Here is a 24,755-nt window from a genome sequence, read left to right on the forward strand (position 1 = left end):
TCTAATGTTCAAGCTTATATCTTTCATAACTAGTATCAGCCTGTAATTGGGTTTCTAATACATTGTATTCCCCCAATAGTAAGTCAACCTCTTTGGCATTATTTTTAATCAACAATTCCAAAAGCTCAAAGCCATGCCTATCATACATGGTGAGAAGCTCGATATGAAAGGATGAGTTTTCAACCAGGCCTGAAGGATAATGCCATGTGCGTAGGCCTTTTGGAACAACTTTGTTGGTTGTACATTCTTTTAAATGCATATTCTCTAATTGTAACTTTTTCATCTGTATAGTTTTATCTCCAGTCATTCCAACAATGTTCTTATAACCGCCCCTTCCATGAGCAAATTATTTCTGCTCATTAGTAACATTGTCAGACACAAGCCATTTGTTTAAAGGAGGTGGCTTCCAATATAATCTGGATGGTACCATCCATACCCTCGTTATTAAATTGTTGTTATGTATAGTGGTGCTACAATTGTCTGCATGCAAGATCATTGAATTATTACTGTTACTCACTGTAGAGGCTACAAGTTCACCATCAAAACCAGGGAGAGGAGGTTGCCATTGTTCATTGCATAGAAGATCCATATCAGCCGCCACCACTGAATTGAGTGAAACCAGCTGGGAATTAACATCATCAGCTCCAGCCTGTGTGCCAGTCCTAACCACAGGACTGGCAGTATTATGCTGCCCTTGTGCCATGCCCAAAGTTGCTTGTACTTCATTACCAGTGATGTTGTGCTGTCCTTGGACCATACCCGAACCTACCTGAGCTATTGCATGGCTCTGCATAAGAACCCCAACCTCAATGGTACCGCCATTCATCACTTTCGGTTGCACCTGCTCTTGTGGTAAGCAAGATTGCTGCGTGGAATATGAGATAGAATTACTATGCTGGTTATGCCGTAACATAGTCCCAGTTGCTCTCATTTCATCCACCATAGCAGCCAATCCATCCCTCTGCTGGGTTAATCCTGTTATAAGCCCTAAAAGTTTGGCCATAGCTTCATCTGGAGTCTGTGAAAATAAAGGCTGCGAATCAACCTCCATGTTCAATGAAACGCCAAAAAGAAACTTCAATATGCAGATGAAAGACAACACAAACCAAATAAACACACATAGATGGCAAATCAAAGAACGAAGGCTAATACAGTGTAATGTTAAGCGCTTTTCATTTACTAAAATAGCAAACTTCTTCAGACAAACACATATACACCTTGAACTTATTAAATACTAAAAAAGGTGCCAAAACGCCAATGATGTCAACAACTACAATAGCAATACCAACAGAATACAAAATCAGGATTTTTACACACCTTCCAGACGCAATCAGAGGAGGGGTGGTTATCAGTATCGTGGGAGAGGGAGGGGGAGAGGTTACAATTGATTAATATTACTAATCACAATGTTGAACATACAGTTGATGATGAATTGACTAATAAGGATATTTTTGATGCAATATCAGTAGTTGTGTACAATACCACAAAAGATTTCAAGGTTTATTATTTTTCAGGAATTGTTATAGATGAGGAAATGGCTAATCTACAAAGTAAAGGATTTACGTTTTTTCCAGTAAAACATCCTAGTTTAGCGGATATGCTAACAGATTTAAAAATGTTCTTGAGAAAATTGAATTTTAGAATTTTATTTGGTTCAAATAATTTACAGGATAATGATTCACTTTGAATGTGTAGTACATTTAACTCCCCATTACACCCCACACTTCTGCTCTATGAGAAAATATGTGAAATTGGTATAAGGCATATATTTAGTAAATATGGTGAATTTAAGGATAATTTAACAGAGTAAGAAAGAAATAATTTACTATGTCTCACACAGCAGTCTTTAAGAATCATGAAACCAGATAAGGGAGGGGGGTTGGTCATTATGGAAATCTTTGATTATGATGAAAGAATGTACAGGATTTTGGCAACTGACACATATCAGGAAGTGAGTAAGAATGAGGTTAATATAGTCTGCAGGAGAATTTATGTTTCATTAAATGACATGTTTCTTGAGAACAGAATAAGCTTGGATGAGTACAATTATTTGAATAATATCTCTCTGGTAATTCCTACAATTTTTGGAGCACCGAAGGTGCATAAAAGTATTGAAAATCCACCTATGCGTCCTACAGTGGATGGACAAAATTCTGTTACTTATGCATCAGCAAAATACTTAGACAATAAGCTGAAAATGTATTTGTCAGAATGTCCCCAGATATGCAAAGATTCATGGCAGTTTTTAGATTTAATTAGCAAGAAGGAATATTCAGATAACAGTTTATTTTTGACGGTTGATATAAAAGATCTTTTTTCATGTATACCACATCAAGATGGTATAGAAGCTGTAGACACATTTTTACAAAAGCAAGGTGTCACACAATCTAAAAATCAACTTGTATATTGATTTGTTTGAGATGATATTGAAGAATCATTTTATTCAATAGACAGATATTTCTTGCAACAAGTTGGGGTGGCCATGGGTTCTCTATGTGGTATAATCTTTGCCAATATTGTTATTGTAGTCTGGGAGGAACAACATATTTTTAACAGTCCTTTTTCTCAACATATTAATTTATACTTATGATATTTGGATGATATTTTATTCTGTGGTAATGTGATTACGATATATTAGATAGATTTATTGATTATATCAATGGCACGTCCTATTTACAATTCACACATGAGGTCAATGAAAATGCAATCAATTATTTGGATATCAGTTTAAGTAAGAATAAGCAAAATGGAAGCTAAAATATATAGGAAGCCAACCTATTCGAATCTGTTCTTACACTTTACCAGTGCACATACAAGGGGAAACAAAAAGACTGTGGTTAAGGGACAATTTGTCTGAGCAGCCAAAATGATAAGTGTTGATGAGGATTTTGAATTTGAATGTGGTATTTTGATAGACATGTTTGAAAAAAGAGGATATCCTAACTTCATGTTGCTTGAATTGTATGAGGATGTAAAAGTTAAGAGGTGGAATGGCCATTTTCCCCTATACTGGGTCATAGTGGTGTTCACCAAGCTGGTAATACTGAGATTAAGTCAACGGATGCCTCAGCACTGTTTATAACATCATTTAGCATCCATTTTCAAGAAGTAAAGACCATCATGTTGAAAAATTGGATGGTTATACAGGAAGACACACACATTAGGGGCAAGTTGGAGCAAGGCTTCAGAATGGTAGCTAGGAAGGCTATGAGTTTAAAAGCTTTATTGGAGAGGAATAAGAAAAGCCCTATACTTCGGCTACTAGTATGAATAAATGTGACAGGTGCAATCATTGCAGATACATTCATGCAGGTCATTCAATGGAAATAAAAGGGAAAATGTACACTGTCAATGGAAAATATAATTGTAATTCTAAAGGACTTGTGTATGTAGCATTATATCAAAAATGTTCAGCATTTTATGTTGGTAGAACCACCCGTATGTTAAAAAATGGATATATGAGCATGCATATGCAATAAGGAAGTGCAATTTTAATAATGTACTTGCTAAGCATATACATGCATTTACTGATCATGAATTCAAGTTCTCAGTTTTGTAGCAGGTAAAAGTGCCTGAAAGAGGTGGTCCCTGGGAATTGATGCTTGATAAAGATGAACATGTTTGGCAACTCAATCTGTTTTCATATGTTTGGCCAGGATTGAATGATGTTTGTAATGTAAGTAGTATTTTAAAATTAATGGCTTTGAATAGATAATAGCTCATCATAACAGTTCATGTTGCAATGTATTTAAGTTATTATGGTAGATTTGCACACCTAGGGTCAATATTTTAAGCAATTACATTTTTGTATTTTTGCATTTTGTATTTATTAGATGTGATTTTGTATTTTATTTAGTATGGCTACGATGACTATGGGTCCATGATATTTATTAATTACTTTGATGACATCATTGGCATTTTGGCACCTTTTTTAGTATTCAATACGTTCAAGGTGTGTATGTGTTTCTCTGAAGAAGTTTGCTATTTTAATAAATGAAAAGCGCTTAACATTACACTGTATCAGCATTCATTATGTGATTTACCATCTACATGTGTTACCTTGCTTAGTATGCTAGTATCCTTGGTTAAATAGGTATAGTGTAACTTACTCAAGAAATCTCTCATTTCCATTTCTCCATTCTTTTCAAGTACATTAAAAAGGATTTAATCACACTGTAATTCAGTCATAATTTTCCTTAAAACAAACTTTCATGGGAAGAGGCCTTTTGGACTAAGAGGCATGGACTCTATCAAAGAATTTCTTTAATGTGGCCACATGTCAATATGTTAACGGGTTCTCCTTATTATCGGCACTGACATCACTAAGTTTAGTGTCTTTGCTATTTCTTCTGGAATGTTTTACTGTAACTTATAGTGTGTATATCTCTGTCACTATCTTTATTTTTTTTCTGCTAGACACACTTTTGGCACATTCATTGTATATGACCTTTAATTTTTGTTTGACTGGTTCGGACTGATTCTGTGGATCATATTTGTTGTTGTTACACTGTTTTATGCCATTTCTATAATTACTTTTCCACAATCTAGCAAAAGTAGTTGTTTTTTCAACATACTACATAGCAAACAGAACTGCTATCAATAACTCATAGTACTTTCAACTTAGTAGAGAACTGGCTTGCCGTTGCTGGCTGATTCTCAACCCTAATAAAACAAAGCTCCTATTTTTCACCCCCACTCAAAGATCCATGGCATTATCTCTCTCCATTAAGGCTAATAACCATACCATTATCTCTCCAGATGCCCATACAAAACTGCTAGGAGTTATTATAGACAACAATCTTAAGGTTGATGTGCATGTCAACAAAACAATCAAAACCATTAACAAAACTGGGCTCACTTTATAGGATAAAGCCATTCCTTACTTTATATGCTAGGACCTCCATTGCCCGCTCCCATCTACTCTCTACACTCTACTATGCTTCCCCTTTACTGGCCAATCAAAATAAATCTGATCTTACTAAACTCTCAAGCTGCTATAATAACATAGCTAGATTTGCAACTGGTCTACCCTAGAGAACCCTTCATTGTAAAAATTCAAATTATCTCGGATAGCTAGAGCTACCCAGGCAGATTCAGTATAATCAACTCATTGTTGCTCACAAAGCACTTAACCAACCAGATAATACACCTGCCCTGAAAAACATCATCTACCCCCACTCCAACTCCAGATCACTCCGGTCATCTAACAGACTATTAGTGCAAACCATCAAATCCAACAACTCAGCTGGTGACTCCCAGTTCGTCAACTCTGCTTGCAAAATTTGGAATTCTCTTCCTGCTAACATTACCCAAGATACCACCCTATCTCAATTCAAAATAGCTCTCAAGGAGTATTTCAAGTATCAATGGATATGTCCCTGATCCAAGCCTGACTAAATCTTTATGCATACTGGTGTATCTATCCTATGTCTGTAAGTGCTACTCAAATATCTTTGTTAACCCAGTTTAGAAGATTGTTAGACTGTACAAATTTAAATGTACTAGAATAAGTGGCATATTTCCATACATTTAACTAGACTGTAAAATGTGTTATATTTGTATTATGTTATGATTACTCCTGTTTGACATGACATTCTAATGATTGTATATGTATACCTTTGGAGTTTTTCTCCCTGGGCCACCACTGAAAATGGACATGTATCCAGTCGGACTATCCGGTCAACAAATGTAAAATAAAATAAATAAATAAATAAACATTTTTTTTGCAGAGGGGTGAAGTTGTGATCATAACCGAGACAACCCAGTTTGACTGCTGACCTAGAAGCTTGAGTAAGGTTGATGTGAAACCTGCTTGCTCTTCCCTGTGAGAACGTTTTTGTTGTGCAGCTTGGAATGCTCAGTCCATCTGCCATTCCGAGTGAAGACTAGAGAAGGATAAAGATATTTGCCTTCAAGTGGAATGATTGTATATGGGTTGCACTATTCACACAATGGAGGATTAGTCCTTAAACTGCCTCTTTCTACTCACATCCCTTGGGACATTGCAAATACATGTAGAGGAAAAAAACTCATGTGATAATCTCAGTAAACTTCTTCACCTTAAAACTTTACACCTTTGTCAGTCAAACTGAATGAGAAAACTTCCTCTTATAACCTAAGAAACTATTCACAAACAGCTCCTATCCTCAAAAACCCTAGGACTGACCTCTACAAAACAAAAAAGTCTTTTTGTCTTCTATTGCTCCCTCACACTGGCAGTCTTTCTCCAATCACTTCTAAATAAATTGCTAACTATTTCAAATCCAGAGATGAGCTTAAGATGTACCTAGCAAAAGAAGCCCAGTGTATGGGCTTTCTAAACAGCCATGTCACCTAACCTCTACTAACTACATCGCTCTTCCTTTGTTTGTCCATTTTCTTTCTTTGCATTGACTTATGGATTGTATTGCCATAATGTATAATAATAATATATAATAATGTATATATTACACATTTTGGCATGCTGTATGCTTTAATGTTTATTCTGTATTTTTAAATTCAGGCTTGTTGTAATATTGTATTAGCATTTTACATTTTTGTACTATCTGTGAAACATTTTCACCCATACAGTTTCCAAAATTGGTAATTTCTGATCAGTGTACCACCCCAGTAAGCAAATACAAACAAAATAAAAATAAAATAAATGTGCAGGGATATGACCTCTTGAACAACACTGCTGCATGCCAGTTAATATACAAAGGGTGAATGGCTTTAATGGTGTATGATAAATGCATACTTCTGTCTCAGATAATAGCCAAAGTTGTTATATCCAAATAATCTTTATGATGCAGAGCTACAGATCTGAGCTATAATCCCTTGGTTCAGAGGATTTCATCTACCTTAGAATGAGCCGAGCTCTTTCTAGTGTAATCTTACCAAAAATAAAAGAAAATTGTCCAAAATTACTTTATACACGCACACAAGCACACACACACACACACACACACACACACACACACACACGCACACACGCACACACGCACACACGCACACACACACATGCACGCATATGCACGCATGCACACGTACTAAAATAGTTAGCATTAATATGTATAAATAATAATGCCCCAGTACCAAAATCCTACACCAGTTTATGGTAACATTGCCCCCAGTCTACTCTACTAGCAAAACTAAGAATAACAATTCCATTTTACTTTTGAAATAAGCCTCACTTTAACTATTTGAAAGGTAGCATTTTGTTCTGAACAGATACCAAACAGTTAATGGTACTAGTTCAATGCACAAACATTTCACTTGTACATAAATAAATAAATAAATCACTAGCCCCAGTCATTCAAAATCTATAGTAAAACATCTAACTTGAAATAGATAAAGCAGTTCAATTGAAAAGAAAATATGCAAACATAAATAATCTAGCAAAATAAATAAAGAAATTCTGTTGCTATAGGCAGATCTACATCTTTGAGCATGCTCCAGCCTACACTCATTGCCCCCCCCTCATTATATCACTCCTAGGCAAGATTTCCCGATGGCTTTGGGTTTGAATTTTGGAAGGCACTGTATTGCTTCTACAGCTACATATTTCTGGAAGAAAGATGAAATAAGGTAAAACAATCTAAAGTATTGTTTTCAAGGAGCATTAGGCTTCAAAAACTGTAGATATCTGAGCATTAGATATAATTTCACTTTCAAACTACACCACATTCACCCCAACAGTAGGAAATTTATATTTTTTCACACAGTTTCTCATACTCCTTTAACATACTGCATGTTTACCAAAAGCACTAACAAAACCTGAATGTTAGTGTATACACGACCATATAATAAAAAAAATATACCTAATATAAGCTAAAGAAGGTCCACAGCTCACTGCCAATTTTCACTTTAAAAAATAACTTTTAATAAAAATAAAGAAAAACAAACCACTGAGGGTTATAAAAATAATGCAGACAGGTAAAGCGCTTTCATCTGCTAACCGCAGACTTTATCAGAACAATGATCTGTGTTTCTGCTCATTAAATCTGTACTTTAAGTGCTAGCCACAAAGTTTGAGAATCAATTTTATGATCAATTTCTGAGTGACTTGGTTGACTACAATCACCTGCATTAGAAGCTGAAGTTAAGTGCAGTACTGTGTTTTATTCTTCTAAGTGCAAACTTGCAGTTTTAAAAGTACTGTATTTTATTTTTTCTGTTACCTAATTGTTTCACTGAATAGTGTGCTGTGTGTCTCTCTGCTGTAAGAGGGGGTGGTGGTCTTCTCACTTTTTTGTTATCTGATATTTAACTGTTAGCCTAGAGGGTTTCCTCTGTACTTTAAGTGCTAGCCACAAAATTTGAGATTTCATTTTATGCTCAATTTCTGAGTGATGTGGTTGGCTACAATCACCTGCATTAGAATCTGAAGTTGACTGCAAACTTGTAGTACTGTGTTTAATTCTTCTGTTAAGTGCAAACTTGCAGTTTTAAAAGTACTGTATTTTATTTTTATGTTACCTAATTGTTTCACTGAATAGTGTACTGTGTGTCTCTCTGCTGTAAGAGGGGGTGGTGGTCTTCCCACTTCTTTGTTATCTGATATTTAAATGTTAGCCTAGAGGGTTTCCTCTGTACTTCAAGTGCTAGCTACAAAGTTTAAGAATTAATTTTATGCTGAATTTCTAAGTGACTTGGTTGGCTACAATCACCTGCATTAGAAGATGAAGTTAAGTGCAAACTTGCAGTATTGTGTTTTATTCTTCTATTTAGTGCAAACTTGCAGTTTTAATAGTACTATATTTTATTTTTTTTTCTGTTACCTAATTATTTCACTGAATAGTGTGCTGTGTGTCTCTCTGCTGTAAGAAGTGGGGGTGGTCTTCTTGCTTCTTTGTTATTTGATATTTAACTGTTAGTCTAGAGGGTTTCTTTTGTACTTTAAGAGTTAGCCACAAAGTTTAAAAATGCATTTAATGCTCAATTTCTGAGTGACTTGGTTGGCTACAATCACTTGCATTAGAAGCTGACATTAAGTGTAAACGTGCAGTACTGTGTTTTATTCTTCTGTTTAGTGCAAACTTGCAGTTTTAAAAGTACTGTATTTTATTTTTTATGTTACCTAATTCTTTCACTAAATAGTGTGATGTGTGTCTCTCTGCTGTAAGAGGGGGTGGTGGTCTTCTCACTTCTTTGTTATCTGACATTTAAATGTTAGCCTAGAGGGTTTCCTCTGTACTTCAAGTGCTAGCCACAAAGTTTGAGAATTAATTTTATGCTCAATTTGTAAGTGACTTGGTTGGCTACAAACACCTGCATTAGAAGCTGAAGTTAAGTGCAAACTTGCAGTATTGTGTTTTACTCTTCTGTTAAGTGCAAACTTGCAGTTTAAATAGTACTATATTTTATTTTTTTCTGTTACCTAATTGTTTCACTGAATAGTATGATGTGTGTCTCTCTGCTGTAAGAGGGGGTGGTGGTCTTCTCAATTCTTTGTTATCTGATATTTAACTGTTAGCCTAGAGGGTATCCTCTGTACTTTAAGAGCTAGCCACAAAGTTTGAAAATTCATTTAATGCTCAATTTCTGAGTGACTTGGTTGGCTACAATCACTTGCATTAGAAGCTGACATTAAGTGCAAACTTGCAGTACTGTTTTGTTCTTCTGTTAAGTGCAATCTTGCTGTTTTAAAAGTACTGTATTTTACTTTCTCTGTTACCTAATTGTTTCACTGAATAGTGTGCTGTGTGTCTCTCTGCTGTAAGAGGGGGTGGTGGTCTTCTCACTTTTTTGTTATCTGATATTTAACTGTTAGCCTAGAGGGTTTCCTCTGTAATTTAAGTGCTAGCCACAAAGTTTGAGAATTCATTTTATGCTCAATTTCTGAGTGACTTCAATGGCTACAATCACCTGCATTAGAAGCTGAAGTTAACTGCAAACTTGTAGTACTGTGTTTTATTCTTTTGTTAAGTGCAAACTTGCAGTTTTAAAAGTACTGTATTTTATATTTTCTGTTACCTAATTGTTTCACTGAATAGTGTGCTGTGTGTCTCTCTGCTGTAAGAAGGGGTGGTGGTCTTCTCGCTTCTTTATTATCTGATATTTAACTGTTAGTCTAGAGGGTTTCTTCTGTACTTTAAGAGTTAGCCACAAAGTTTAAAAATGAATTTAATGCTCAATTTCTGAGTGACTTGGTTGGCTACAATCACTTGCATTAGAAGCTGACATCAAGTGCAAACTTGCAGTACTGTGTTTTTTTCTTCTCTTAAGTGCAAACTTGCAGTTTTAATAGTACTATATTTTATTTTTTCTGTTACCTAATTGTTTCACTGAAGAGTGTGCTGTGTGTCTCTCTGCTGTAAGTGGCGGTGTTGGTCTTCTCCCTTCTTTTTATCTGATATTTAACTGTTAGCCTAGAGGGTTTCCACTATACTTTAAGTGCTAGCCACAAAGTTTGAGAATTCATTTTATGTTCAATTTCTGAGTGACTTCAATGGCTACAATCACCTGCATTAGAAGCTGAAGTTAACTGCAAACTTGTAGTACTGTGTTTTATTCTTTTGTTAAGTGCAAACTTGCAGTTTTAAAAGTACTGTATTTTATATTTTCTGTTACCTAATTGTTTCACTGAATAGTGTGCTGTATGTCTCTCTGCTGTAAGAAGGGGTGGTGGTATTCTCGCTTCTTTGTTATCTGATATTTAACTGTTAGTCTAGAGGGTTTCTTCTGTACTTTAAGAGTTAGCCACAAAGTTTGAGAATTCAATTTATGCTCATTTTCTGATTGACTTGGCTGGCTGCAATCACCTCCATTAGAAGCTGAAGTTAACTGTAAACTTGCAGTACTATGTTTTATTCTTTTGTTACATGCAAACTTGCAGTTTTAAAAGTATTGTATTTTATTTCTTCTGTTACCTAATTGTTTCACTGAATACTGTGCTGTGTGTATCTCTGCTGTAAGAGGGGGTGGTGGTCTTCTCACTTCTTTGTTATCTATTTAACTGTTAGCCTAGAAGGTTTCCTCTGTACTTTAAGTCCTAGTCACAAAGTTTGAAAATTTATTTTATGCTCAATTTTTGAGTGACTTTGTTGGCTACAATCTCTTGCATTAGAAGCTGAAGTTAAGTGCAGTACTGTGTCTTATTCTTCTAAGTGCAAACCTGCAGTTTTAAAAGTACTGTATTTTTTTTCTGTTACCTAATTGTTTCACTGAATAGTGTGCTGTGTGTCTCTCTGCTGTAAGCAGGGTTGGTGGTCTTCTCACTTCTTTGTTATCTGATATTTAACTGTTAGCCTAGAGGGTTTCCTCTGTACTTCAAGTGCTAGCCACAAAGTTTGAGAATTCAATTTATGCTCAGTTTCTGAGTGACTTAGTTGGCTACAATCGCTTGCATTAGAAGCTGACATTAAGTTGCAAACTTGCAGTACTGTGTTTTATTCTTCTGTTACGTGCAAACTTGCAGTTTTAAAAGTACAGTATTTTATTTTTTATGTTACCTAATTCTTTCACTGAATAGTGTGATGTGTGTCTCTTTGCTGTAAGAGGGGGTGGTAGTCTTCTCACTTCTTTGTTATCTGACATTTAAATGTTAGCCTAGAGGGTTTCCTCTGTACTTCAAGTGCTAGCCACAAAGTTTGAGAATTAATTTTATGCTCCATTTGTAAGTGACTTGGTTGGCTACAATCACCTGCATTAGAAACTGAAGTTAAGTGCAAACTTGCAGTATTGTGTTTTATTCTTCTGTTAAGTGCAAACTTGCAGTTTTAATAGTACTATATTTTATTTTTTCTGTTACCTAATTGTTTTACTGAATAGTGTGATGTGTGTCTCTCTGCTGTAAGAGGGGGTGGTGGTCTTCTCAATTCTTTGTTATCTGATATTTAACTGTTAGCCTAGAGGGTATCCTTTGTAATTTAAGAGCTAGCCACAAAGTTTGAAAATTCATTTAATTCTCAATTTCTGAGTGACTTGGTTGGCTACAATCACCTACATTAGAAACTGACATTAAGTACAAACTTGCAATACTGTTTTATTCTTCTGTTAAGTGCAATCTTGCAGTTTTAAAAGTACTGTATTTTATTTTTTCTGTTACCTAATTGTTTCACTGAATATTGTGCTGTGTGTCTCTGTTCTGTAAGAGGAGGTGGTGGTCTTCTCACTTCTTTGTTATCTGATATTTGAATGTTAGCTTAGAGGGTTTCCTCTGTACTTCAAGTGCTAGCCACAAAGTTTGAGAATTAATTTTATGCTCAATTTCTATGTGACTTGGTTGGTTACAATCACCTGCATTAGAAGCTGAAGTTAAGTGCAAACTTGCAGTACTGTGTTTTTTTCTTCTGTTAAGTGCAAACTTGCAGTTTTAATAGTACTATATTTTATTTTTTCTGTTACCTAATTGTTTCACTGAATAGTGTGATGTGTGTCTCTCTGCTGTAAGAGGGGGTGGTGGTCTTCTCAATTCTTTGTTATCTGATATTTAACTGTTAGCCTAGAGGGTATCCTCTGTACTTTAAGAGCTAGCCACAAAGTTTGAAAATTCATTTAATGCTCAATTTCTGAGTGACTTGGTTGGCTACAATCACCTGCATTAGAAGCTGACATTAAGTGCAAACTTGCAGTACTGTTTTGTTCTTCTAAGTGCAATCTTGCTGTTTTAAAAGTACTGTATTTTATTTTTTCTGTTACCTAGTTGTTCCACTGAATAGTGTGTTGTGTGTCTCTCTGCTGAAAGAGGGGGTGGTGGTCTTCTCACTTTTTTGTTATCTGATATTTAACTGTTAGCTTAGAGGGTTTCCTCTGTAATTTAAGTGCTAGCCACAAAGTTTGAGAATTCATTTTATGCTCAATTTCTGAGTGACTTCAATGGCTACAATCACCTGCATTAGAAGCTGAAGTTAACTGCAAACTTGTAGTACTGTGTTTTATTCTTCTGTTAAGTGCAAACTTGCAGTTTTAAAAGTACTGTATTTTATTTTTATGTTACCTAGTTGTTTCACTGAATAGTGTGATGTGTGTCTCTCTGCTGTAAGAGGGGGTGGTGGTCTTCTCACTTATTTGTTATCTGATATTTAAATGTTAGCCTAGAAGGTTTGCTCTGTACTTCAAGTGCTAGCCACAAAGTTTGAGAATTAGTTTTATGCCCCATTTCTAAGTGACTTGATTGGCTACAATCACCTGCATTAGAAGCTGAAGTTAAGTTCAAACTTGCAGTTTTAATACTATATTTTATATTTTCTGTTACCTAATTGTTTTACTGAATAGTGTGCTGTATGTCTCTCTGCTGTAAGAAGGGGTGGTGGTCTTCTCGCTTCTTTGTTATCTGATATTTAACTGTTAGTCTAGAGGGTTTCTTCTGTACTTTAAGAGTTAGCCACAAAGTTTGAGAATTCAATTTATGCTCATTTTCTGATTGACTTGGCTGGCTGCAATCACCTCCATTAGAAGCTGAAGTTAAGTGTAAACTTGCAGTACTATGTTTTATTCTTTTGTTACATGCAAACTTGCAGTTTTAAAAGTATTGTATTTTATTTCTTCTGTTACCTAATTGTTTCACTGAATACTGTGCTGTGTGTATCTCTGCTGTAAGAGGGGGTGGTGGTCTTCTCACTTCTTTGTTATCTATTTAACTGTTAGCCTAGAAGGTTTCCTCTGTACTTTAAGTCCTAGTCACAAAGTTTGAAAATTTATTTTATGCTCAATTTTTGAGTGACTTTGTTGGCTACAATCTCTTGCATTAGAAGATGAAGTTAAGTGCAAACTTGCAGTACTGTGTCTTATTCTTCTAAGTGCAAACCTGCAGTTTTAAAAGTACTGTATTTTTTTTCTGTTACCTAATTGTTTCACTGTGTGCTGTGTGTCTCTCTGCTGTAAGCAGGGTTGGTGGTCTTCTCACTTCTTTGTTATCTGATATTTAACTGTTAGCCTAGAGGGTTTCCTCTGTACTTCAAGTGCTAGCACAAAGTTTGAAAATTCAATTTATGCTCAGTTTCTGAGTGACTTAGTTGGCTACAATCACCTGCATTAGAAGCTGAATATAACTGCAAACTTGCAGTACTGTGTTTTATTCTTCTAAGTGCAAACTTGCAGTTTTAAAAGTACTGTGTTTTATTTTTTCTGTTACCTAATTGTTTCTCTGAATTGTGTGATGTGTGTCTCTCTGCTGTAAGAGGGGGTGGTGATCTTCTCAATTCTATGTTATCTGATATTTATCTGTTAGCCTAGAGGGTTTCCTCTGTACTTTAAGTGCTAGCCACAAAGTTTGAGAATTAAATGCTCGATTTCTGATTGATTTGGTTGGCTACAATCACCTGCATTAGAAGCTGAAGTTAAGTGCAGACTTGTAATACTGTGTCTTATTCTGTTAATTCCAAACTTGCAGTTTTAAGTATACTGTATTTTATTTTTTTCTGTTACCTAACTGTTTCACTGAATAGTGTGCTGTGTGTCTCTCTGCTGTAAGAGGGGGTGGTGGTCTTCTCACTTCTTTGTTAACTGATATTTAACTGTTAGCCTAGAGGGTTTCCTCTGTACTTTAAGTACTAGCCACAAAGTTTGAGAATTAATTTTATGCTCAATTTCTGAGTGACATGGTTGGCTACAATCACCTACTTTTGAAGCTGAAGTTAAGTGTAAACTTGCAGTACTGTGTTTTGTTTTTTTGTTAAGTGCAAACTTGTAGTTTTAATGTACTGTATTTTATTTTTTCTGTTACCTAATTGTTTCACTGAATAGTGTGCTGTGTGTCTCTCTGCTGTAAGAGGGGGTGGTGGTCTTCTCACTTCTTTGTTATCTGCTATTTATCTGTTAGCCTGGAGGGTTTCTTCTGTAATTTAAGTGCTAGCCACAAAGTTTGAGAATTCATGTTATGCTCAATTTCTGAGTGACTTGGTTGGCTACAATTACCTGCATTAGAAGCTGAAGTAAAGTGCAAACTTGCAGTACTGTGTTTTATTTGTCTGTTAAGTGCAAACTTGCAATTTTCAAAATAATGTATTTTTTTCTGTTACCTAATTGTTTCACTGAATAGTGGCTGTGTGGCTCTTTGCAGTTAGTTCCCCACCCACCTTCCCTGTTCTTGTCTTGGCATTAGTTTTGGTGGCTTTGAAATTGCCCGCCCCCTCCTGTAAGTCTGCATTTGAACACTCCTCCTGAGTCCATCTCATTTGCTCACTTAACCGAGTACAGTGAGTTCATATTCTGAGTCTAGTGTTCACTCTACTTAATACAGAGAGAAGATTTGAGAAGTACTACCCACTTAGGTTCTTCCTTCCACTCTCCTTGCACTTTTCTAACAAAAAATTGCACTTTATTCATCTGCTTTACTGTATTTGTGTTTCCTCCTACTTTATTTTGCTATTGCCTCTTCTTAAAAGTACTCAATTTTATTTAATCTGCTGCATTTATTACTACTTGGTAGTAGCATGATTATATTGTAACTGTTATTCTAAGTCTTTTGGTTTAAGCAGATGGTCTTCATACTGGATGTTTTACATTAAGAAGGTTTGTGGTCTGCACTGTTGTGGCAGGACAGGTAGCTTATATCCTTCTAAGCTGGGAATTGCTGATTGAAGGTTCAGTGTCTGCTATTCTAAAATTGTATTAGTTCTGGTTTAAGCACTTGGACTTCAGGCCAGTTATTTTACCTTAAGAAGGTTTTTGGTCTGCACTCTTGTGGAAGTAGAAGCTGGATTTGGCCCTTCTGAGCTGAAAATTTCTGATCACAGGCTTATTGTGCCTGCTTATTTAAACTGTTTCTTTCTGAAATTGGTGCGCCTTGTTGCTGTAGCATAGACCAGATTCAGGCCTGCTGAATCTAGCTTTGTTTGTATAACTTGAGCACTGATCCAGGCCATCTTCTTTTGGAGAAGGCTCTGCTGCATCCTAGTGGCAGGAGTGTGCAGTTAGAACTTGTCTGATTGAAGACTGCTGGAACAGGCTCAGTTTTGAGCTTTTTTCTGATTAATTGGGTAACTTGTTTAAATCAGTTTGTTCATTTTCTATTGTTTTATATATATATATATATATATATATATATATATATATATATATATATATATATAATTTGCACGTTATTCATCTCCTTTTCTGTATTTGTGTTTCTTCCTACTTTATTACTAGGGCATTGACTATAACTCTGATCTGAGATATCTAACAATAAGTATCCTTTTCTGTGCATTTAAAGTGTTTTTTTTATTGTATCTGCTTTATTTTCTGAAAAACAAAAACAAAAAAATACTTGTTTCCCACCTTTCTAAGCCAGTATAGTCCAGTTTTCAGGTTAGTGCTGAATTCAGGGCTGTGTTACAAGTCTCTGTGTTTGCCTATACCTTACTTGGATAGAAGGAAGTTTCTCTGTTCACCTGTGAGAGAGGGGAGCTTTGAGCAGCCTATCTGTCCCTGGAGGAGTTGGATTAGCCCAGAAATTAGTAGTTTATTGGCCATTTTGGACTAAGTTCTATCTCTTTCAATTCCCTGCTATAAAAAACGCATTTGCCCAGTTTTGCACACCTGGCAGCGCCGGTTAGCTAGGGTATAACTATTCCCAGCTCCACAAAGTCTCCTCTTCAATTTTTCCATTGGAACTAGACAAACATTCAACTTAAGCACTCAAACCATTCATTTCTCAGCCTAGCACTTGCTCAAAACTCATAGCAAGCACTTATAAACCCTAGCACTAGACCCCCCTATACTGTAAAGAAGAACAAGGGTCTCTTTTCGACCTTACCAACCAATCAGTAAAATAGTTCACTCTACCTATCCAGGCATGTCCAAAGGGCAGTTTCAGGTGTACTCTCCAGTCAAACTGGTGAATCTGGACATTTTAAGGCAATGTTACAACTGCCTCATGTACACAGACAACCCTCTCCTCTTACTACCAAACACTAATACATGCGAGAGATGCAATTATGCAGCTAAACTGGAAGCTAAGTTCTCTCAACCCAAGACTGGATCAGACAGTCAAGAGGAGAAGGGAAATACTTGCATCATACCACCAGTCTCACATAGACCCATTAAACCAGCACCAGCAAAAAACACACATAAATACATGAAAACATACTCAGAGGCTCTAAATAAAAATCTGCAAAAGCAATAAAGCCCTCCAAAGCAGATGTCCAAGCAACCTCCACCCCCCCAACACAAACCATGAAACACATACTTCACAAAACCAGTGTGCCATGCAATCACAGCCCTTAAGGCAAAATAACATAACCAACACACTAGTAATAGGTGATTCTATAGTCAGGCACACTGATATCCCACTCACTAGGCTGAACAAGGAGAAGGTTACTGTTAGCTGCCTGTTGGGTGCCAGGATCCACCACATAACTCAAGCACTCAGGTCACTCCAGAACAAGTGCAAATATGACTCTGTCATTGTCCATGTTGGTGTGAATGACCTGGGCCGTACCTCCCTGGACTACATGAAAAAGACATGGAAGAGCTCTCTGATCACATAGCCCAGGCCAGTATGACCCTGACCCTGAGTAGCATCCTGCCCTCACCAAGAATGATACCATGGTATAAAGAAAAAATTATCAATTTCAATAATTGGCTAAGTTTCTGGTGTCATTCAAAGGGGATCCAGTGTCTGTCCCCCTAGGATGACATGCTCGACAAGCCATGCTGCTTCGCTAGAGGTGGCTTGCACCTGTCACCCATAGGCTTTCAAATACTGGCCAAGGCTCTTGCCAACCCCATAGTGCCTTTTTTAGGCAAGGCTCAAAAGACAAAGTCACCACCGTAAATAGCACAAGTAACAAAAAACTGAGGGCAATGCTACTCAATGCCAGAAGTCTAAACCTTAAAATGCACGCACTCAAGGCACTCCTCAGTATGGAGAAAATCGATATATGTGCAGTAACAAAAACATGGTTTAAGGCTCCAAAGAGCACCCTAGCACTACCAGGCTACAACTCATACCATACATTTTGGCCGCAGAACCCGGACCGAAATACAAAAGTTGGGGGTGTATCCTTATTCATCAAGGATACCTACACCTCCAGGTTAGTAGCACACTGAGATGATTCAGAGATCATCCAAGTGCAACTAACAATGGGAAAAACTGCAATTCAAATTGTAGCTTGCTACAAATCACCCACATGTCCCAGGACCCCCATTCCTCATTTCTGGAAACACTAGGAAACATAAAGGTTCTACCAAACACCCTAATATTGGGTGATTTCAATTAACCAAACATTAACTGGGAGAACTACTCAAGTACTAACTCCCTTGCCCAACATTTCCTAGAATTTATAAACTCAAATGCCCTGGATCAACTGGTCAACACTCCCACCAGAGTTGACAACATATTGGACCTCATCATCATCAACATGGGCGACCGGTGTTCCACACTGGAGGTCAACCCCTTGCTGGCTAGATCTGACCATAAACAAATCACTCAGGATATCCACATTCCGCCCCCACCCCTGGTCAAGGAAACCACTGTGAAAAACTTTTCAAAAGCAAACTTCACGTTACTTAAGACCGAGGTGGAAAGTTTCAAAGCCCCCATGCTAAAGGATAATGCTGTCCAAGCTGCAAAATCCTTTACTAATGCATTCTACAGGCACCTACGAGAATGCCTGGATCATGCTATCCCAAGCAAAACCAAGACTCACTCTTCCAAGAAAAGGAAACCAGTCTGGTGGACCTCTGCCACAAACAAGTTATACAACAGAAGGAGGAAACTAGTACAGAAAAGAGCAAAATCCCAAGAAGGGAAGACATCCCTGATCAGTATCAGCAAGAAACAATGATCCCTCATAAAATCATCCAAGGCTAGCTTTGAAAGAAAAATTGCCAAGGACTCCAAAGATAACCACAAGACATTCTTAGCTATGTCAAGAATCTAAGTGGCAATGCTCAGATCTGCTCAGAGTTAGTGCAGAATGGCACAAAATACACTGAACCGACCGATATTGTCAACATCCTGGCAGACAGGTTCAGTGCAAACTTCACCCCCCCTCTCACCCCCAAAAGGGCCCATAACCATACCAGAAGAATGTAGAGCCCCTGAAATCACAGACACTCAGCCCTCTCCAAAGTCAAAAACACAGCATCAATGGGACTGGACAGTATCTCAGGCTGTGTTCTACATGAGCTCAAAGACAAACTAACCCATCACCTAAACACACTGTTCATTCTCAGCCTCTCCACAGGCTATGTACCCATAGAGTGGCGCACAGCAATGGTTATTCTGCTCCACAAAGGTGGAGCCACAACAGACCCCAGGAACTATCACCCTATAAGCCTGACTAGCTTTGTCTGCAAGGCTATGGAGTGCATCATCATGGAACTCATTAACAGAGACATTGGGAACCTCCAAACACTGGACCCTACCCAGTTCAGTTTTGTTAAGGGCAGATCATGTCTCCTAAACCTGGTGGACTTCTTTGAGATAGTTACCAAGGCTATAGACGAGGGAAAGGTGGTACACAATGCCTACCTAGACCTTGCAAAGGCCTTTGACAACACTTCCCATTCTGGTATTATAGACAAGCTCACCAGCCTGAACATAAACCCCTATGTCATAAGATGGGTTGCCAACTGGCTCACAGACAGAACCCACATGGTGAGAGTTGTGGGAGCTAGGTTCAACTCTAAACTGGTTACAAGTGGTGTTCCCCAGGGTTCAGTCCTGTTCAGCATATACTTCTCAAAGGTACAGGCAAGCACAAGAGGACTATGGATGACCAAGTTCACAGACGACTGCAAACTAGGGGCTATAATTGACTCTCTGACTGACACAGACATCCTCCAAAAGGGTCTCACTGAGACAGATACCTGGTGTCAAAATCATGGCCTCAAGCTAAATGCCAAAAAGCACACAGTCATCACCTTTGGAAAAAACAAAGTACCCACAAACTACCACATAGGTGGTAGTCCCCTAAATACGGAAGACATAATAATGGATCTGGGAACCCAAGTAGATAGTAATCTCTCCTTTGATAATCACATTGCCAAAGTGGTTAGAAAATCCTTCTATGTGGCCCATCTAATTACAAACAGGCTCGCATCCAGATCAAAAGATGTCATTGTGCCCCTCTACTTATCACTCATCAGACCCATCATAGAGTACAACATCCCATTTGGGATGTACCTTACAAGACTGGGTACAATTTAAAGAATAAGTTTGAAAGAGGGAACGCAGGGCTTAATGGTGGTATTGGAGATGGACACACTAAGAAATGTGGGCAATGTCAGCAGTGTAAGGAGATCATAAAAGAAAAAACAATAACATTAGGGGATGTTAACAATACTAGAATATGGTTTAAGAAGGGGAATTGTCTATCCCAACATGTCATTTATTTGACAAAGTGTACGACCTGTCCGAGTTATTATGTGGGTAAGATGGATAGACAATTGAGGAATAGGGTATATGATCACACTTATTGCATAAGGAGGAATGACAGAAATAATGCCTTGTGTAGACATATACTTAAGTATGATGGAAGCCATACATTTAAATTTGGGATACTTGAACAGGTTAAGGTCAACTCTAGGGGAGGAAATGTTAAGGTTAATTTAGCTGAAAAATATGTCAAATGGCAACTTAGGTTAAATGCAACAAAATAACAGGGATTGATTGATTATATTCCCACTAAGCCAATCTTAGATGCAAGAGGATAAAATATTTGTGGATGTAGTGTATATGAGCACACTAACAAAGTTTTGAATTAAGAGCGTATAGCTCAATGAGAGTCAATCTAGTGAGAATGGATGTAACACTACAAGAAGTAAGTTGTCTACAAAAAGTTGTGCAATAGTACACATATGGTGTACTAATATGTTATAATTGTGTTTATATATATATATATATATATATATATATATATATATATATATATATATATATACGCACCTGTTATAACAGGTATATATAGAGACTGAAAGGTTTTAGGATGTATAACAGAATTGTGCAGGCAGGTTCGTGTGAACTGTTGAAAATAATGGATATTCATTAGGCTATGTTTCATTCATGATGGAGTTAACTGGCAGAGTATTCCCATTGGATTTTGATTTTACAAAATATATTATTTAATGAGGAGAAACACACAGATCATTGTTCTGATGAAGTCTGTGGTTAGCAGATGAAAATGCTTAACCTGTGTATATTATTTTTATAACCCTTTGTGGTTCGTTTTTGTTTATTTTTATTAAAAGTTATTTTTTAAAGTGAGAATTGGCAGTGACCTATGGACCTTCTTTAGCATATATTGGGTGTATTTTTGGTATTATATGTTTACCAAAAGGTAAATGCAGTGTGGTTTCTTTAACGTTTACCTTTTAAAGTGAAGCTTAGTGTTTTTTTAATCCAATACATCTTCAGTGCAGCTTAGATCACTGTTCTTCTATTTCCTTTTTGAAAAAAAAAGATCTTCCCAGCTTATCACACCTTTTCACAATCTTGTCTGTTTTTGATTTTTTCTACTTTCATCTTGAGAAAAGATATTTTGATGTTGAAATTACTAACCCAGACATTTTTCACTTCTCTGAGTTTCTTTTCAATTAGAAATACACTGTTTTCCAGCTACCTTTTCACTGTTGTAATGTCTGAGGATCCTCATAAATTCAATTCAGCTAAGCTGCATTGACAAGTTACAACATTTCATAGCATCAGAGATATAGTAACACTAAAATAAACAGTTACTACATAGGTTGAGGGTTGCCACATTAAATTCATGGATTTTTTTGTAGGTAAACCACAAATCAGTAATGAGACAATGTATATTTCAAAAATAGAGACATAAATTTATTTACTGAAGTACATGAACATATGAGAAATAGGATGCAGAAAAAAAAATCAAAATAGTCAAAAATCTGAAACATTGCTTTCAAGATTCATTATAAGTTCCACCATTTAACACAAGAGAAAAAAGTCACTTTTTTAACTTTTTAATTTATTAACCTTCTTGTGAACTCTATTCCTGGTTTCTATAGCGTAACCTACTAGGGGCTTATGCCAGATGTTCTTGGGCAATCAAAGTGCTGCAGTGTAATGTAATGCAGAACACTGACTTCCAGCAGAAGTAAACTAGTTCCAATCATTTCAGCATTTACTATAGGGTTCCTATGTTTGGGATCAGAGGCAGATCATCCATTTTCACACTGCAACAGTCCTGGATCACTGAATTTAGCTTTAGGGGTTACTTGAGTGGCAACACACTTACATATCTGTTCTCTAGTCCTCTGTAGCTTTGAAAATCCCTGTGTGAAGCTTCATTACTTGCTTCCTTCGCTAAAATTCTCTTGATATTGCCTGGTTTCTTTAGTCTCCCTTTACACTGCCACACCTGGCCGGGTTAATTTAAATGATGTTATAGTACCAAGCCTGTTTTTGTTACATCTTCTTTAGTAAGTAAGTCTTTAGCTGTTGTAATCAAATGACCATTTATTGTTAGTAGTTAGATGCCACTGTCTTACAGAAATTGTGCTTCACATGCCTGCTATCTTTCTGCAGTCGTGGACATGGCTGTGCACACTTCTGATTATGCCACAGTGGTTAGCACTGCGTGGCACTTTTGTATTGCATTATTTTTATGTGTGTTCATAGACGTGACTCTGAGCTGGGTTAAGAAGGAAAAGGTTACCATTAGCCAAGCCACCTATCAGGGTAAGAAATGAATGACAGGATAAATACATGCATACATACATACATACATACATACATACATACATACATACATAAATAGCTATGGTAAGCCAAAACGTTTTCTCTAGTTACGTAATAATGGTTGTACCTGTTTTTACAGAGACTGATAGAGCGGCTAATAATGATGATTTTACTATTACAGAATTACATAATGGATGTACCAGTGGCTAAAGTGGTCTCTTTCTCTGAGTGTGATAACTTAGGCTGTGATTATTATAAGTTATGATGTCATAATAAATGTGTAATAGTGCTAGAAATATTTAAGAGTTGATACAGCTTTCTGTTTTGGACTTTTGAGTTTACTAAAACTGTAGGCAATTTCTTTTTGGTAAAGTGTGATATCTGGGATCTGAAAAACTACTAAACCTTTGCTGTTCATTTCACTGATTATAAAATGGTAACCACAATGTTGCAATACATCCCTTCTCCTACTTTGTTCAACTTGGTTACTTCTACAGTTTATTGTACTAAAGGTTGAAACATTAAAGATTTATTAATAACATTTAGGGAACCTATGGACTCTCTCACTCATGGTAATGACAGATATGTATAGCCTTATGATATCTACAAAGCTTTTGACTGTGCACCACATGAGATTATATGGGATATAATATCTGCCGTGAGTTTTTCATTCAGTTTTCCTCATTTTGCAAAGATATGGTACTAGTAATTGGGCATTTTGATATCCAATTACCTTTGTGATGTGACAGCAAAAAAGGTAGTCCCCTTAACAGAGCCTTAGTTTCATAACCAGTAGACACCATTTTACTGAATATGGGTTGAAAGACTAAAACTGATTACTGGCATTTCAATTATCCTGTTTTAGTACCTTGTTGTTTTTCTTATACAGGTGATATACTACAGGTGATGCTGAACAGGTTACAGATGGAGAAAGTCATTATACATGAACAGCTGCATGGTGTAAGCCTAGGTCTTAACTATGAGAAATACAATGGCTTTAGCCCTGCAATGTTGCTCATATTTTTCTTTCTGCAAGACTTCCCTTGTTAGGTAAAGGGCTTGGTGCTGTGGATACTTATCAAGAAAGTTGGAAGGAGATAATTGTTATAGCTTCCTCCATGATTAAATTGTAGAACACCTATACTGCATCTTTTAAGAAGAAAAGTATATTTCACCAATTTAATTAAACTTTACAAATTCACTTTTTTGGCTTATTGGAGCTTGGCTAAATGACATTATCCTAGTGTTTTGTTTTTTTATTGTCATGACGGAAATGATATTGTACTCATATTCTGGGTACATTACCTTTGTGCAAGAAGATTCTTTAACTAGTTGACTTTGGTTTGTATGAAATGGACATTGTAGGCAACTGCCTTGGAATTAAAAATAGGACATTAATGAAAGACTGCCTAAATTATTACTTTTTGTCTTGGCATAAATATCAGTATGGGTAACCCTTTCCATTCCTGTTCTACTTAACTAAGTATATACTGTACATATGTTTTTATTTTTTTGTTTTATGTTTCCTTTTTCTAAATTGTCTCTCTGCTTTCTGATTTTTTTTATTTTTGTCAGAGTTTTATTAATAATTTTTAATATTTACTACTCATTTTGATAAGTGCTGTGCAATTATTTACATCATCCTGAAGTACCACCAACTCAGGCAGATGTGACATTGTCATATCTGATGTCAGCATGCATTGTTCACTGTGTCAGTTGCCTTGTACCTTGTACCATATATGATGTATATCATATAGTGTGTCATATAAGAAGCCACATTCAATACAATGTGCTAACTCAAATATTGTGCACTCTGTTGCCTGTGATATCATTAGGCTACCTGAGATATCTTTGTGCATTATATAATATGTAATTTCACCATCAATCTTCATAGATTCATAGGTGTGTACTAGGCTAATGGCCTTGGAGCCTTTACAAGCATAACCTATAGAAGTGCCCTGGCATCGTGCCACCCAACATTAGTTCCCAGTGCCTCTATCAAGTAGAGCCACTGGAGTGATCCCCAGGGTGAACTTTCTATTACCCATCCACTCATCAAGATTTCTCTTGAAAAGGGACAGTGAGGTGCCCTGCTTGAAATGTATGGGAAATCTGTTCCAGAGCATGAGCAGTCTCTGGGTGAGGAACCTGTCTTTCCAGCATGTTCTTTTGATTGTGGTAATGAGGTTGAGGTCTCTGGAGCATG

Source organism: Protopterus annectens, chromosome 4.part1, assembly GCF_019279795.1.
Source record: "Protopterus annectens isolate FY-2018-M chromosome 4.part1, PAN1.0, whole genome shotgun sequence".
NCBI lineage: Eukaryota > Metazoa > Chordata > Ceratodontiformes > Protopteridae > Protopterus > Protopterus annectens.